Here is a 13,272-nt window from a genome sequence, read left to right on the forward strand (position 1 = left end):
GGGTGTCCAGGGGTTTCCACAAGGTCCTAGGGCCATTTCTTGCTAATGGCAGTGTTTGGTGTCCGAAGTGTGAAATTACTAAATGGATGTTTGGGGAAGAGTCCCCCAGCTGCACACACGGGATCGGTCGGTCTTCCACACACTACCTGGGAGAGACTTACTCAGAGGAAACAGAAGCTAGAGTCCAGGAGCCAGATCCCATACACTCGTTAAAGGGCAGATTTTGCAGCTTCCGTTGGGCCTGTTTGCCACTGCTTACTAGATCCTTAATATCTCATTCAAACTGACATTAAACTAATACAACTGTAAACGACACCAAATGTACAACACACATTTTACTGCTGTCCTGATGCATGAGATTCGTCACTGAGGTGTAAAATGTTTTATTACAAACATCCCTCGATACACTACTGCAAAGAGGGCTTGTGTTCCCGGATGCAGTTAACTGTGAAGAGACCTTCTCAATCATGCATGTGCGCCAAGCTGATAAACGAGTCATCACAACATACCCATCACGCAAGTGAACGAATGCAGGTGCGCATCTCTGGTATAGCAAAATCACAAGTGTGATTTTATAGAGAGAGATGTGACCAATGCCCATTTCATATTCAAATATACTGTATAAAGACTCTTCTTTGGGAAACCTTAACCTGTAATATGACATAGACCAAGGTCACGATAAACCTTATCAGTGTCAGATCTAAACGCTGTACAAGTATCATATCTGCCAAACTAATTATGACATGTTTCTTAGTATAATCTATTGAAATAATGATTTTATTTTAGTTAAAACTGATAAAGATGTTGTCTTTGTCCTTGAATGCCAAGGCTTTAATTTAATAATAATAATGCTGTTACTACTACTACTAATAATACATTAGATAATACATTAGATTTATATAGTGCATTTCAATAACCCAATGTAATCAGAAAATTTTTTGAAAAGGTTGTGTTTGACTGGAAAGCTTTCCAGGTATGACATAAAGCCAGTAGCGAACCATGACCATTAAACCTGCCCCCCCGAAAGAAATTTGTTTCCTTTCCTAATTAACTGCAATAAATAAAAAATAAAAAATTGAGACGACAGTACAGCTTTAGAAACGCAATAAACAATAATATCTGTACTAGATAACTTCTTAAGCAAAATAAGGTTCCAACAAAATAGGTTCACAGCTCCGTGTTTCTCGGAAGCAGAATATGTAAACAACGCGCACGAGGGCATCAAAGGACTGAATCGAAACTAGCTAGTGGTGGTACGCTAACGACAGCTAGCGTCGCCACAGCGGGCGGAAATTATCATACAGTTAAACCCGCCCACTAAGAGGGAAGATATGATTGGTCAATTGTACTGTCATTTGAAACTGGTATTGCGCTGAAATATAACTGCCAGGCCCTCTGTAAACAAACAGCGGGCATCACAGTCCTGATAGGGGGAGACACAGGCTCACTTAACCCCTCACCTTCCAACACAGATTGAATAGACACGGGTGAATAATTTATTTGCTTATATTTCTGTAATTGTTTAGATGTCGATTGTCAAACTGTAAGTAGATTTTTAAAAATTGAATAAATTATATATATTTATATTTTAAGAATATTTTATAGAGGGCCCTGACGGTTCCCCACTGCATAAAGCACAGTAATGACATTTGAGAGTACGTCCTCTTTTGTAGAAAATGTATGGAAATTCATGACTTGGTATCGGTACCGAAACAAAATGTTTGGTATCGTGAGAGTACTATGCCATGGTATTATTTCAATATCAATATCCAAATTCATGACTTGGTATTGAACCGATACCATTTTGGTATTGTGACAACTCTAAGGTTTTATTACTACACGTATATAGCGCCTTTCTCATACTCAAGGACACTTTGCAATCAACCCTCTGCCTTTACATATAATCAGCAGACACCGGTGAGTAGCAGCAGCCAGTCGAGCACAGCGCACTCTGAACTGGGAACCACTGGGAGCACTGGGTGCAGGATGGGGAGAGAGGATAACTGTGCCTGTGTGTGTGTGTGTGTGTGTGTGTGTGTGTGTGTGTGTGTGTGTGTGTGTGTGTGCCAGCTAGGTAATGTTGCTATGCTAACTCTTCCCACTATCTTTCATTTTGCTTCGTGTTCCTGTAGTATACGAGGTGTTACTTTAATTGAAGTGCAGACTGTTGGTTTAGTCAGGGCCTGTGGGCGAGTTGTGAAATGGGCTTGGAGTTGTGTGTTTAATTGTGGACCTGTGTATGTTTTTTGTGAGTTGAAATGTGTGTGTTTATTACACCTGGTTCAGTGGGTTGAACCGTGTGAGGTCAGTTCTGAGTCACTGGCTCCAGTTATGGCGTGGTTTCAGGAAGAAACGGAAGAAAGCTGCAAATTCATGAATTCGTCATTCCTGTTACATGGGTTGAGCTGGTTTGGTTGAATTTAAACTTAAAGAAAATTTTCACTGACTGTCACAATCATCTTTGTCTTCATGAATTTCACTTCATGTGTGTGTGAGTGTATGTATTTATTACTGTGTGTATTAGAGGATGTTTTTAATGTTAACCTATATAATTGATTTGTCTTTGTATGTGTGTATAATTCTGTGAGTGTGTGAATGTTTAGTACTGTATATATTTATAGAATGTTTGTACCATTGACCTATATATAGATAATATATAGATATTTTGGTTTTGTATGTGTATTTCTGTGTGTGTTTGTTTAGTACTGTATATAAGTGAGTGTTTGTACCATTGACCTGTATGGATGTTTTGGTTTTGCATGTGTGTATATTTCTGTGTTTTAACTGCATTTATCTGTTAAATGTGTGGGGGTGTTTGTTTACTACTTTGTGTATTATACTGTATATTTAACATTGATCTATATGGTTGTTAAAAGTGTGTGTGTGTGTGTGTGTGTGTGTGTGTGTGTGTGTGTGTGTGTGTGTGTGTGTGTGTGTGTGTGTGTGTGTGTGTGTGTGCTGTGAGTTCAGAAGCAGCTGAGTGAGTAATCACTTACCTGTGCAAAACACTTTTTCCTGCAATTATAGCAGGACTTCAGTGTTTTGTCAGGCTTGTTTAAAATAGTTCAGCTGGCTGTAGGTCTGTGGAAATCACAACAGATGAGACCAAACGACCTCCACTCCTCCACCTCACACTGTAGCATTTGAAAGACTGAAACATTCCAGTTAATCCCACAAGGAATCCATTGTTGTTATGATGGATAGAGGAACCTGTTGTTTTTATCATGGAGAGAGGAACCCAATATTGTTATGATGAAAAGAGGAACCCATTGTTGTTATGATGGAGAGAGGAATCCATTGTTGTTGTGATTGAGAGAGGAACCCATTGTTGTTATGATGGAGAAAAGAACCCATTGTTGTTATAATGGAGAGAAGAACCCATTGTTGTTATAATGGAGAGGGGAACCCATTGTTGTTATGATTGAGAGAGGAACCCATTGTTGTTATGATGGAGAGAGGAATCCATTGTTGTTATGATGGAAAGAAGAACCCATTGTTGTTATGATGGAGAGAGGAACCCATTGTTGTTATGATTGAGAGAGGAACCCATTGTTGTTATGATGGAGAGAGGAACCCATTGTTATGATTGAGAGAGGAACCCATTGTTGTTATGATGGAGAAAAGAACCCATTGTTGTTATGATGGAGAGAAGAACCCATTGTTGTTATGATGGAGAGAGGAACCCATTGTTGTTATAATGGAGAGAGGAACCCATTGTTATGATTGAGAGAGGAACCCATTGTTATTATGATTGAGAGAGGAACCCATTGTTGTTATGATGGAGAAAAGAACCCATTGTTGTTATGATGGAGAGAGGAACCCATTGTTGTTTTGATGGAGAGAGGAACCCATTGTTATTATGATGGAGAGAAGAACCCATTGTTGTTATGATGGAGAGAGGAACCCAGCAGACTGGGGCCATGTTAAGCTGCTTTGGTTAGAACCCCAAGCACCAGGGGGGTGTTCTAAGAAGCGGGTTAAGCGAGAAAACCCGGGTAAGTTAACTCAGAGTTCATGGAAACTCTAGGTTTTCCGTTCCAGAAACCGAGCTTAGAGAGAACCGGAGTCAGTTACTATAGCAACTTATGCTCAGGTTAACTTGGACCTGACCCAGAGTTACAAACACGTCATCATGACGTGTCCTTTCCTCGAAGATCATGTGGATATTGTGGATGTTCTTCGTCGGGAACGCCTTATAAAACCCCGATCTCTCCAGATTGTTATATATCGGTCTTCGTTTTTTGCTAGTGAAAGTTTTCTTTATAGTGTAGGAGATGCGGAATCTGTCAGCAAAGCTACTGTATGTCGGTCTGTCCAAAAACTATGTCCGGCATCAAAATGACTAGTGCCCGGTTTTGTGGTGTTTCCTGGGCTTAAGCCAGTTATGGACATCAAAGAGGAATTCCACAGCATCATTGGTTTGTCTTTAATTCACACGGACTATAAAGAAATTAAGCAAAGGAGAGGCAATATATAACGAACTTCATTCCATTTACATTTTAAGGATTTTCTAGAGTGATTGGCTGTATTGATGGAACCTACATATGCTACCTATTCCAGCACCATTAGAACATGAAAATTCATCCATAGCATTAATGTACAGGTACTAACCTTTATAATCCTTAATGAATAATGTACTTATCTTTAATGGCAACAAAAATAACGTAGCTATTGTAACTGACAGTTCTTCCCATCAAGATCATATGTGATGCTTCCCACCTCATCACAAATGTTGAAGCCAGATGGCCAGGATCCGTGTATGATTCCACACTGTACAACAAATCTGAACAGAGTAGGCCTGCGGTAGTTTTGCTAGTTGTTCACATGCAGTGTAATAGTTAAATCATTGCAAACCCTAGTGTGATAGGACATGACGGCCTCCTTCATGGAGACAGAGGGTATCCCTGCCTGTCCTATAGGCCTACCTTATGACTCCCTATTCAGATCCTGCACCTGGACCACAGCAAAATCCAGGGCAAGAATTTAAATGACCCTAGGAATCTTCGAGGCCAGGTTCCAGTGCCTGAAGGGGCTCAGAGTAACCCCTGATAGGGCGTGCCACATATTAATGGCATATGTGGTATTACACAACATTGCAACCATCCAGGAAGAGCGACAGCCTACCATCTCTGACATGCCCACAGACGAGGAACCTTACATGCATGTGGGTGACAACAGAGATGGTGGAGTTGTCAGAGACTCCATCTGCAATCACTGCTTTCCACATTAAATCATGCACCACCACCACCCACCCCACCATCCACCCTGTAACCTTTTAATATACATTACAGTCAAATTCACTGTTATGTTTCATTATTTCATTTTTCCTGTAAATAAATATATTTTAAGAATAAGATATAGTTATGTACAGCCATACCACTTTGTACAATATTCTTATACTTCATTTTTATCTGATGCCATGTGTGTTTCACACCACTCAGATTAGACCTGGAATTAGTAAGTGTTCAATAAAAAAATATTTAAAAACTCAATACAGTATTATAAAGGTGGAGAAAATAATAATATAATCATACCCTTCTGCTAAATATAAAAATATCATTTTGACTCACGCATTAACTCTGTTGGCAATTTTTTGACATGCTGACTGCCTTTCTCTAGCAGCTACCGCAGTATTACATTTACGTTTAATAATATCTAAATATTCTGCATACGCAGTCATTGATACTTCAAGCTACAGTGGTGTGAAATACGATGTTCGGCTGATTTTCGCGTTTAAGTCCATGATAAATCCTATTTATCTGCGTTCCATTAAGAATGCCTTTCATAGTTACGCGTGAAAGCGCTTCTGTCTGGGTCAACCTACTCAGAGTTGAGCGACCCTGATTACTTTAACTCCGATCCGCCGTTTTGGAACCAGATCAGATCGGGGTAAGACAACTCCGAGTTCAGGGTTAAGTTTGGAGTTTGTTAATCCCGCTTCTTGGAATACCCCCCTGAACTCTGCTTCCTGTAATTGTTTTGGTTTTCAATTATGGGGAGTCTCATTCAGACATATCAGTAGGGTGGACTGGAGTGATATGTTTCTTTTACATACATGCTGCTCTCCTCCTAACAAAGACACAGAATGGCAAAAACAGGCAAAGGGTCCCTTTGATCTTTGTACCATTATGTAAGGTCTCTAAGGTCCATCAGCAGCCCATCACAGTGTAAGAACCACGCTGGACGCTTCCAGCCATCCTGACCTTCAAAGGTTGTCAGGATCCCATGCTGTTTTACTTTAGAACTAAGTGATAACGAAATAAAGTTTTAGTGGTTTTAGCTTGAAATTCTGAAGAAAAACACATGAGCATTACACACTCTCCATCTCATTCTACTTCTACTTCTCATTAGGTTGAGTTTAAATGAATGGCCTGTATCTGAGCCACGCTTTGTCACTGTAACATGAGATGGGTTGAGAGGGTTCTAATTCAATTGGGCACCATATCCTGTCAACAGTACTAGATTAGGAGAAAGGATTTCAGCAGGAATTGGGTCCCACTGCCCCGAGTGCCTCTTCCCAACAACCCCAGCTCATGAAGAGCTTCATTATTAGCAGAAGAGTTTGATGAGGTGTGCAGGGCAGGACTGCCAGTCAAATCCCAGATCTAAAGCAGTGTTTCCTAACCAGGCCCACATTGTTGTTCTCACCCCTGCTCCCAGCATTCCTGAGCCATGTGTTCTGTACTGCTGACCTGTTTAGTAAAGGCGTGGACTACCTTGCTGGAGCCATGGGATTGGGTCTGGAAGATTTGCTCTAGAAAATGAAGCTTAGATAATCAACATGAAGAAGCTTTTTTATGACTTGCAGACTCCTTTAGTTTGATACATGGACGTCAGCTGTGGAAAGGCTGTTTGGTGGAACTCCTTCTGCAAATCTGAATGCAGAGATGTGACAGAGACCATCACTCAGATTGGTAAAACGATAATATACCAGAGAGCTGGTTCTTTAGTCCAGAGGTCAGAGCCCATGTTAATTGCCTGCAGGACCTGGGTTTGAGATTAGGTTTGAGATTAGGTGTGGTTGCTGCCCTCAGCTTTTACCACAAAGGGCATCAGACTGTGAGGTCAGTGAGAGCATGCCAGTGGTCAAAGGAACCGCCACAGCTGTGAGGGAATGGTACAAATCCCAGCATGAACCCCCTGGTGAGTGGAACGGGTGTGATCCTGGATCCTGGATGAAGGGGGGATGTGTGAAGGACACATGGAACGTGGGAAGTGCTAAGCTTCCTGCAGGTAAGGGCAGTGTGATGAAGGTGACATTACCCCCCTAAGGTGAAGGAACTGTAGTCTGGAGGGCAGAGCACGTGTTCACCACCTGGAACGATTGGGTTTGATACTGGGGAACTTCAAGAACCGTGTCAGGTGTGTTGGAGCTGGAAGAGCGATGAGTGTGGAATTCCGAACCATGTTTGCATTCTATACTGCATTCTATTCAAACCCTGAAGGTTTTGAATGTTGATTTTAAATGATTAGTTGCTGGCTAATGCAGTAGCCAGGCTAGGTAAAACAACCATCGGTTGAGTTGATGAGTCTGAAACACCATAATGCAGCTCCCCCGTACAGCCTAGATGCCACTACTACTACTACACTGGCTGGGAATGAAACACTGGGCTTGGATATATTAGTGTGCTGTGTACATGTAAGTTATGTATGTGTGTGGGTGTATGCTCTATATACTGTACATGCTGTGTGTGTGTGTGTGTGTGTGTGTGTGTGTGTGTGTGTGTGTTATATTTCTCACCCTGGTTGCAACCCAGCTAGGTAGCTGTTAGGGAATCCCCGCCCCTGCAGATGTAACCATGGCAACAAACCAGGAGATCGGGTGGGAGTCCCTCTTTCCCTCTCTATCGTTCTTTCTTTCTCTGTCTCTCTTTCCCTCCCTCTGTCTCTTTCTCCCCCCTTTCTTCCCTCCTCCCTTTTTTCTCACTCTCTCCTGCTCTGGCAGTATGGTGCTTAGCTGTAGGGGTACAGAATGGTCAGTCCTGATGCAATGCATCATGGGAAATGCTGCATGTGTGAAAGAGAAAAGTAGGCTCCATCTTTAATTCGTTCCCACTGGTAGCTGTTCAACATGGCTGTGTGTGAAGAGATTCCAGATGTATATGACACAGCACGCAGTACCACAACACTCAGTAACAGCAGACACAGTCACACACACAATAACAGCAGACACAGTAACACAGTACGCAGGAAAACAGCACACAGTAACAGAGCACATAGTAACACAGCATACAACAACAGACCCACACACTCATCAGCATGTCGACAGCCCTGATGTGGCCTTTAGGTGTTTGTTATTATTGATCAGCTTTGATTGCTGTGGGATTCACAGGGGTGACTGAAGATGTATTTCATCCTGCAATGCTAACACGCCAAGCAGCGAGTTGTAGCAGTGTGAGCGTGTGTGTGTGTGTGTGTGTGTGTGTGTGGTGGGTGTGTGTTTGTGCAGAGCTATGTAATGAATTGTGTACAGTATCCATTTGTATAAAGTAGGTTTATGAAGTGAAGTAATTAGGACAGCTCAGCGACTGCACTCTAGGTAGCGCCATGAGTGCTACAGACATGCACTGCTCATCATATATAGAGTTGTGAGGCAGTCAAGGGCTCTAATGGGCCAGTGGGGTTTCCTGCACTATCATGTGATCCTATATGGAAATGTACACTCTCAAACAGATGCAGATCACATCAACATTCACTGAGATGGCATAGATTAAGCTTACTCTACAATTATTTCCTTTGCTGATACCATTTAGTCCAAGACTAAGGTCAATCCATGTTTCGAAATTGGCCCCCGTAGATAGTTCTAATAATCCTAGTTACCAATAAGTAACGATACTGCTTACTGATAAGTTAATAAGTTATCATTTTTGTTATACTGTTGTATTAATGAGTCATTCTGTGATGTTTAAAAGAACTTTACCAGTGCTACAATGGCTTCTGTCTTTTACAGCAATCTAATGACCCTTGTGCAGTAAAGCGGAAGGTTCTAGAACAACTGCCAGCTCTTTCAGACTAGCATGACTAGTTTCTCATGCTCTTTACGGATCAAACACTCCCACAGTCTGGCGGACTGTTCCTCGTTTTGCTTTTACCTCGTGCCTTTTGCTTGTGCCAAACCTTCAGTTCTACCAGAGGCCGATACTACTCACTCTCTCACCTTCTTTCTTCACCTTAGGACCTTCTGTGAAAGGTGGCATGAAGAACTCCAGCACTAAGTTCTGCTTCGCTCAGTCTGAGGAAGAAAGGCACCCGATCGCTGCTCATGTAATAGGCCCTGCTGTCTCGTCCCACAGGGCCGTAGGCGGGAAGCAGGCACTGGGGTCACAGAACCGCTGAGAGAGAGGTGGAGATTTCAGGGTGGAGCTAAGAGTGTTGGGGGAGGGGTGACACTGCGTCGTTATTTCACACGATTCCGTTAATGCTCATGGACGGGGGAGGGGGGTTAGAGAAAGTTTAGAGAAACACTGCGGGTAAAGTGGCTTCACTGATCTGCACTCCAGAGAGAGCTGGATGCAGCGTGTGGTTGAGGATGCTGAGTGTGATGGAGGTGTGTGTGTGTGTGTGTGTGTGTGTGTGTGTGTGTGTATGTGTGTGTGATGGAGGCTGTGTATGTAAAGGTTGTGTGTGAGAAGAATGTGTAGAAGCTGTAAGTGTTGGAAGGATGCAGAGTGTGATGGAGGTGTGTGTGTGTGTATGTGTGAGTGTGTGTGTGTGTGTGTGTATATGTGTGTATATATGTGTGTGTGTGTGTGTGTGTGTGTGTGTGTGTGTGTGTGCGCGCGATTGGCAGGTACAACATGAATTCGAGGGGCCGTGTGTGAGGAGATAGATACCTTGATGAAGGGGAATCCCCCACAGTGTCTGGTTTGCCTTGCTTTGTATAAAAATCTGTTTATTTTTTGAGGATAATGCCAAAGTTGTACTATCCGTCCATAGTAATTACAGTTTTTACACCATCAGAATTTTCTTTACAGCAATCAGCTCTTACATAGGCAATTAAGAAATGTTTGCTATTCATCTGTGTTAATTATTTTGCTGCCAGAGAGCTACATTTTTTCAACATATGCAATTTGGGTTCCAAACTGCATGAAATTGCTTAATAAACTCACTGATCGAATAATATTTTATTTATTTATTAACCTTTAATTTAACCAGGCAAGCCAGTAAGAACAATATTCTTATTTACAATGGCGGCCTGACAAGCGCCACAGGACACTTGAGAAGAAAAGAGAAACAGAAAAAGAAAAAGAGAAGTAAAGAAGATAAAAAATTTAAGAACAATTACAAGCATCAATAAGTAATTTCTTAATGCAGTCCTTGAAGGCAGTTAATGAAATAAAAGTGTCCAATTTTAGGGTTTCTTGCAGTTTGTTCCAGTCGTTGGCAGCAGCATGTTGAAATGCAGTACAGCCTAGAGCAGTAGATGTTTTAGAAGGTTTTAGCTTAATATATGATGAAGACCTTGTGTTATATGTAGCTGAATCTATTTGCAGTAAATTACATAGATAAGGAGGTGAATGACCAAGTAGAGTTTTGTAGATAAAGGTAAACCAGTGAATTTTACGTCGAGTGAACAAAGAGGGCCAGTTAACAGATGAGTAGAGCGTACAATGATGAGTTCTAAATGGAGCGTTTGTTGCAAACCGTATGGCAGAATGATAGAGAGTGTCCAACTTATGAAGCAAGGATTTGGAAGCTGATTGATAGATAATGTCACCATAATCAAACAGAGGAAGTATAGTCATTTGAATGAGCATAAGTTTGACCGCTATAGTAAATGAAGAACGATTTCTGTATAAAAAACTGAGTTTTGCCTTAATCTTTAATTGTAACATGGAGATATGATGGGAAAATGATAGTGAACTGTCTAACCAAATGCCTAAATATTTATAAGTGTTGACCAATTCCAGAACCTTACCCTCGATGGATGAGATCTTTAGAGGAGGAGAGGATTCCATCCCTTTTCGACTAAACCACATAACTTTGGTCTTAGAGGAGTTTAGCGTTAGATTGAGGGTACAAAAAGCCTGTTGAATTTGAATAAAACTGTCCTGGAGACCTTTTTCCACAGAAGCAGGGGAGGGGCCAGTGGCATACAAGATTGTGTCATCAGCATACAGGTGAATAAATGAATTTTGTGCAGCATGAAAGATGTTGTTAATGTATATAGAGAACAATGTAGGTCCTAGTATTGAGCCCTGTGGAACACCTTTAAGTACAGAGAAAGGGTGAGAAAGGCAATTATCTAGCCTAACCTGCTGTGTCCTATCAGAAAGATAATGAGAAAACCAGGCCAAAGAATGATCTGAAACTCCGACACTGACCAACCTACTTAGAAGAATGGAATGGTCTACAGAATCAAAGGCTTTAGCTAAGTCTATGAATATTGCGGCGCAATATTGTTTTGCATCTAATGCATGAGTAATATCATTAAGGACCTTCATGGTGGCAGTGACACAGCCATAGCCTGGGCGAAAACCAGATTGCATCGGACAAAGAATATTATTTTCATCGAGATACTTAGTGAGCTGCCTATTTACGAGTTTCTCTAAAACTTTAGCTAAGCATGGCAGAATAGAGATAGGCCTGTACGAGTTTGGATCAGCCTGATCACCACCTTTAAAAAGAGGACGGATAATAGCTGTTTTCCAATCAGCGGGTAATTCAGATGAACAAACAGATAAGTTAAAAAGATCTGTGACAGGGGCTGCAATAAAACGAGCTGCAGAATTTAGAAAAAATGGTGCTAGCTCATCTAACCCTGGGGACTTTTTGGGGTCCAGTGCCAACAGTTCAGTTAAAACCTCACATACTGAAAAGGGCTGAATTGTAAACGTAGAACTGGGCCTGGTAAAAGAAGAAGCTGCAAAGGGAGGGGAAATAGGGAGAGAGTCCAGTAAACTATTTGTCAGCCCAGCAGAATTTAAGGGTTCATAAAACTGACCAGGATTGCTAAAATGTTGATTAAAAATATCCGCCATACGTTTTTTATCAGAGACTAAAATATCGCCAGATCTTAGTGCCGACGGCGTGCCGACTGGTTTATGTTCCAACTCTCTGACAGTTTTCCAGAACAGACGAGAATCAGAACCACAACGTTTAAATTGCTCCTTGTAATAATTAGATTTAGACTGACGCACTGCTTGTGTAGATTTATTCCGAATCTGTCGGAACAGAAGCCAGTCTAGGGGGGACCCAGTCAAGCGTGCTTTGCGCCAAGCAGCATTTTTTTGCTGTAATAGTACAGCTAAGTCTCGGGAAAACCAAGGGCTATTACGATTCTTTAATCGTAAACGTTTGATAGGTGCATGCTTGTCAACAACTGTGTTAAAAAGGTCTAAGAATAGATTCCAAGCATCATTTACCGTAGGGATCAGGCTGACTCTGCTCCAGTTGACCTCAACTATGTCACGTAAAAAAGCTTGAATGTTAAAATGTTTAAGAATCCGTTTTTTACTAATGAGGGCAGGTAGTTTAACAGAGTGACCTTTACGGACACAGGCTATGAAACAATGGTCACTAATGTCATTACAGAATACGCCAGAAAGGTAACGATGTGGGGAATTAGTTAAAATAATATCAATCAAAGAGGCTCTTTCAGGAGTTTTAGGATTAAACCTAGTGGGTTGGGATATTAACTGATGAAGATTAAGAGAATCAAGCTGTTGAATTAGTTTCTCTGGAGTTTTTAACATATCCCAGTTTAAATCCCCTAATAAAACCAGTTCAGACTTTAGAAATGGGACCAGGGCATTGCTTAAGGCCAACAGTGTACATGCAGGGGCTGAGGGAGGGCGATAGCACCCAGCCACTGACAATGAAAAATTCGTGGAAAGCCTAATATTAAGAACGAGTAAATCGAACTGCTTGGGAATAGACTTGGCTAGTGAAACAGAGCACAGAAGGTGTTCTTTAACAAATAATGCAACTCCTCCACCCTTAGATGATCTATCTTGTCGAAACAAGTTGTAACCAGGTATATTTAAATCAGTATAAGAGAAAGAAGGACGTAACCAGGTTTCAGTGACCACTAAGACCTCGGGATTAGAACTTTCGACCCATGCTCTCACATGATCGATTTTAGGGAGTAAACTTCTTGCGTTGATGTGTAAAAAACCAAAGTTTTTGCGTTCGCAGAAATCAATGAAGCTTATGCCGTTTAGATTTGGCTCGGTAACTGAAGTGGCAATATTAATAGGGGGACCAGGGTCTACATGGACATTGCCAGACACCAGAAGTAACAACAAAATCAATGAACGAGAGAGAGCACAA

The sequence above is a fragment of the Brachyhypopomus gauderio genome, chromosome 7 (assembly GCF_052324685.1).
Source record: "Brachyhypopomus gauderio isolate BG-103 chromosome 7, BGAUD_0.2, whole genome shotgun sequence".
NCBI classification, from domain to species: Eukaryota; Metazoa; Chordata; class Actinopteri; order Gymnotiformes; family Hypopomidae; genus Brachyhypopomus; species Brachyhypopomus gauderio.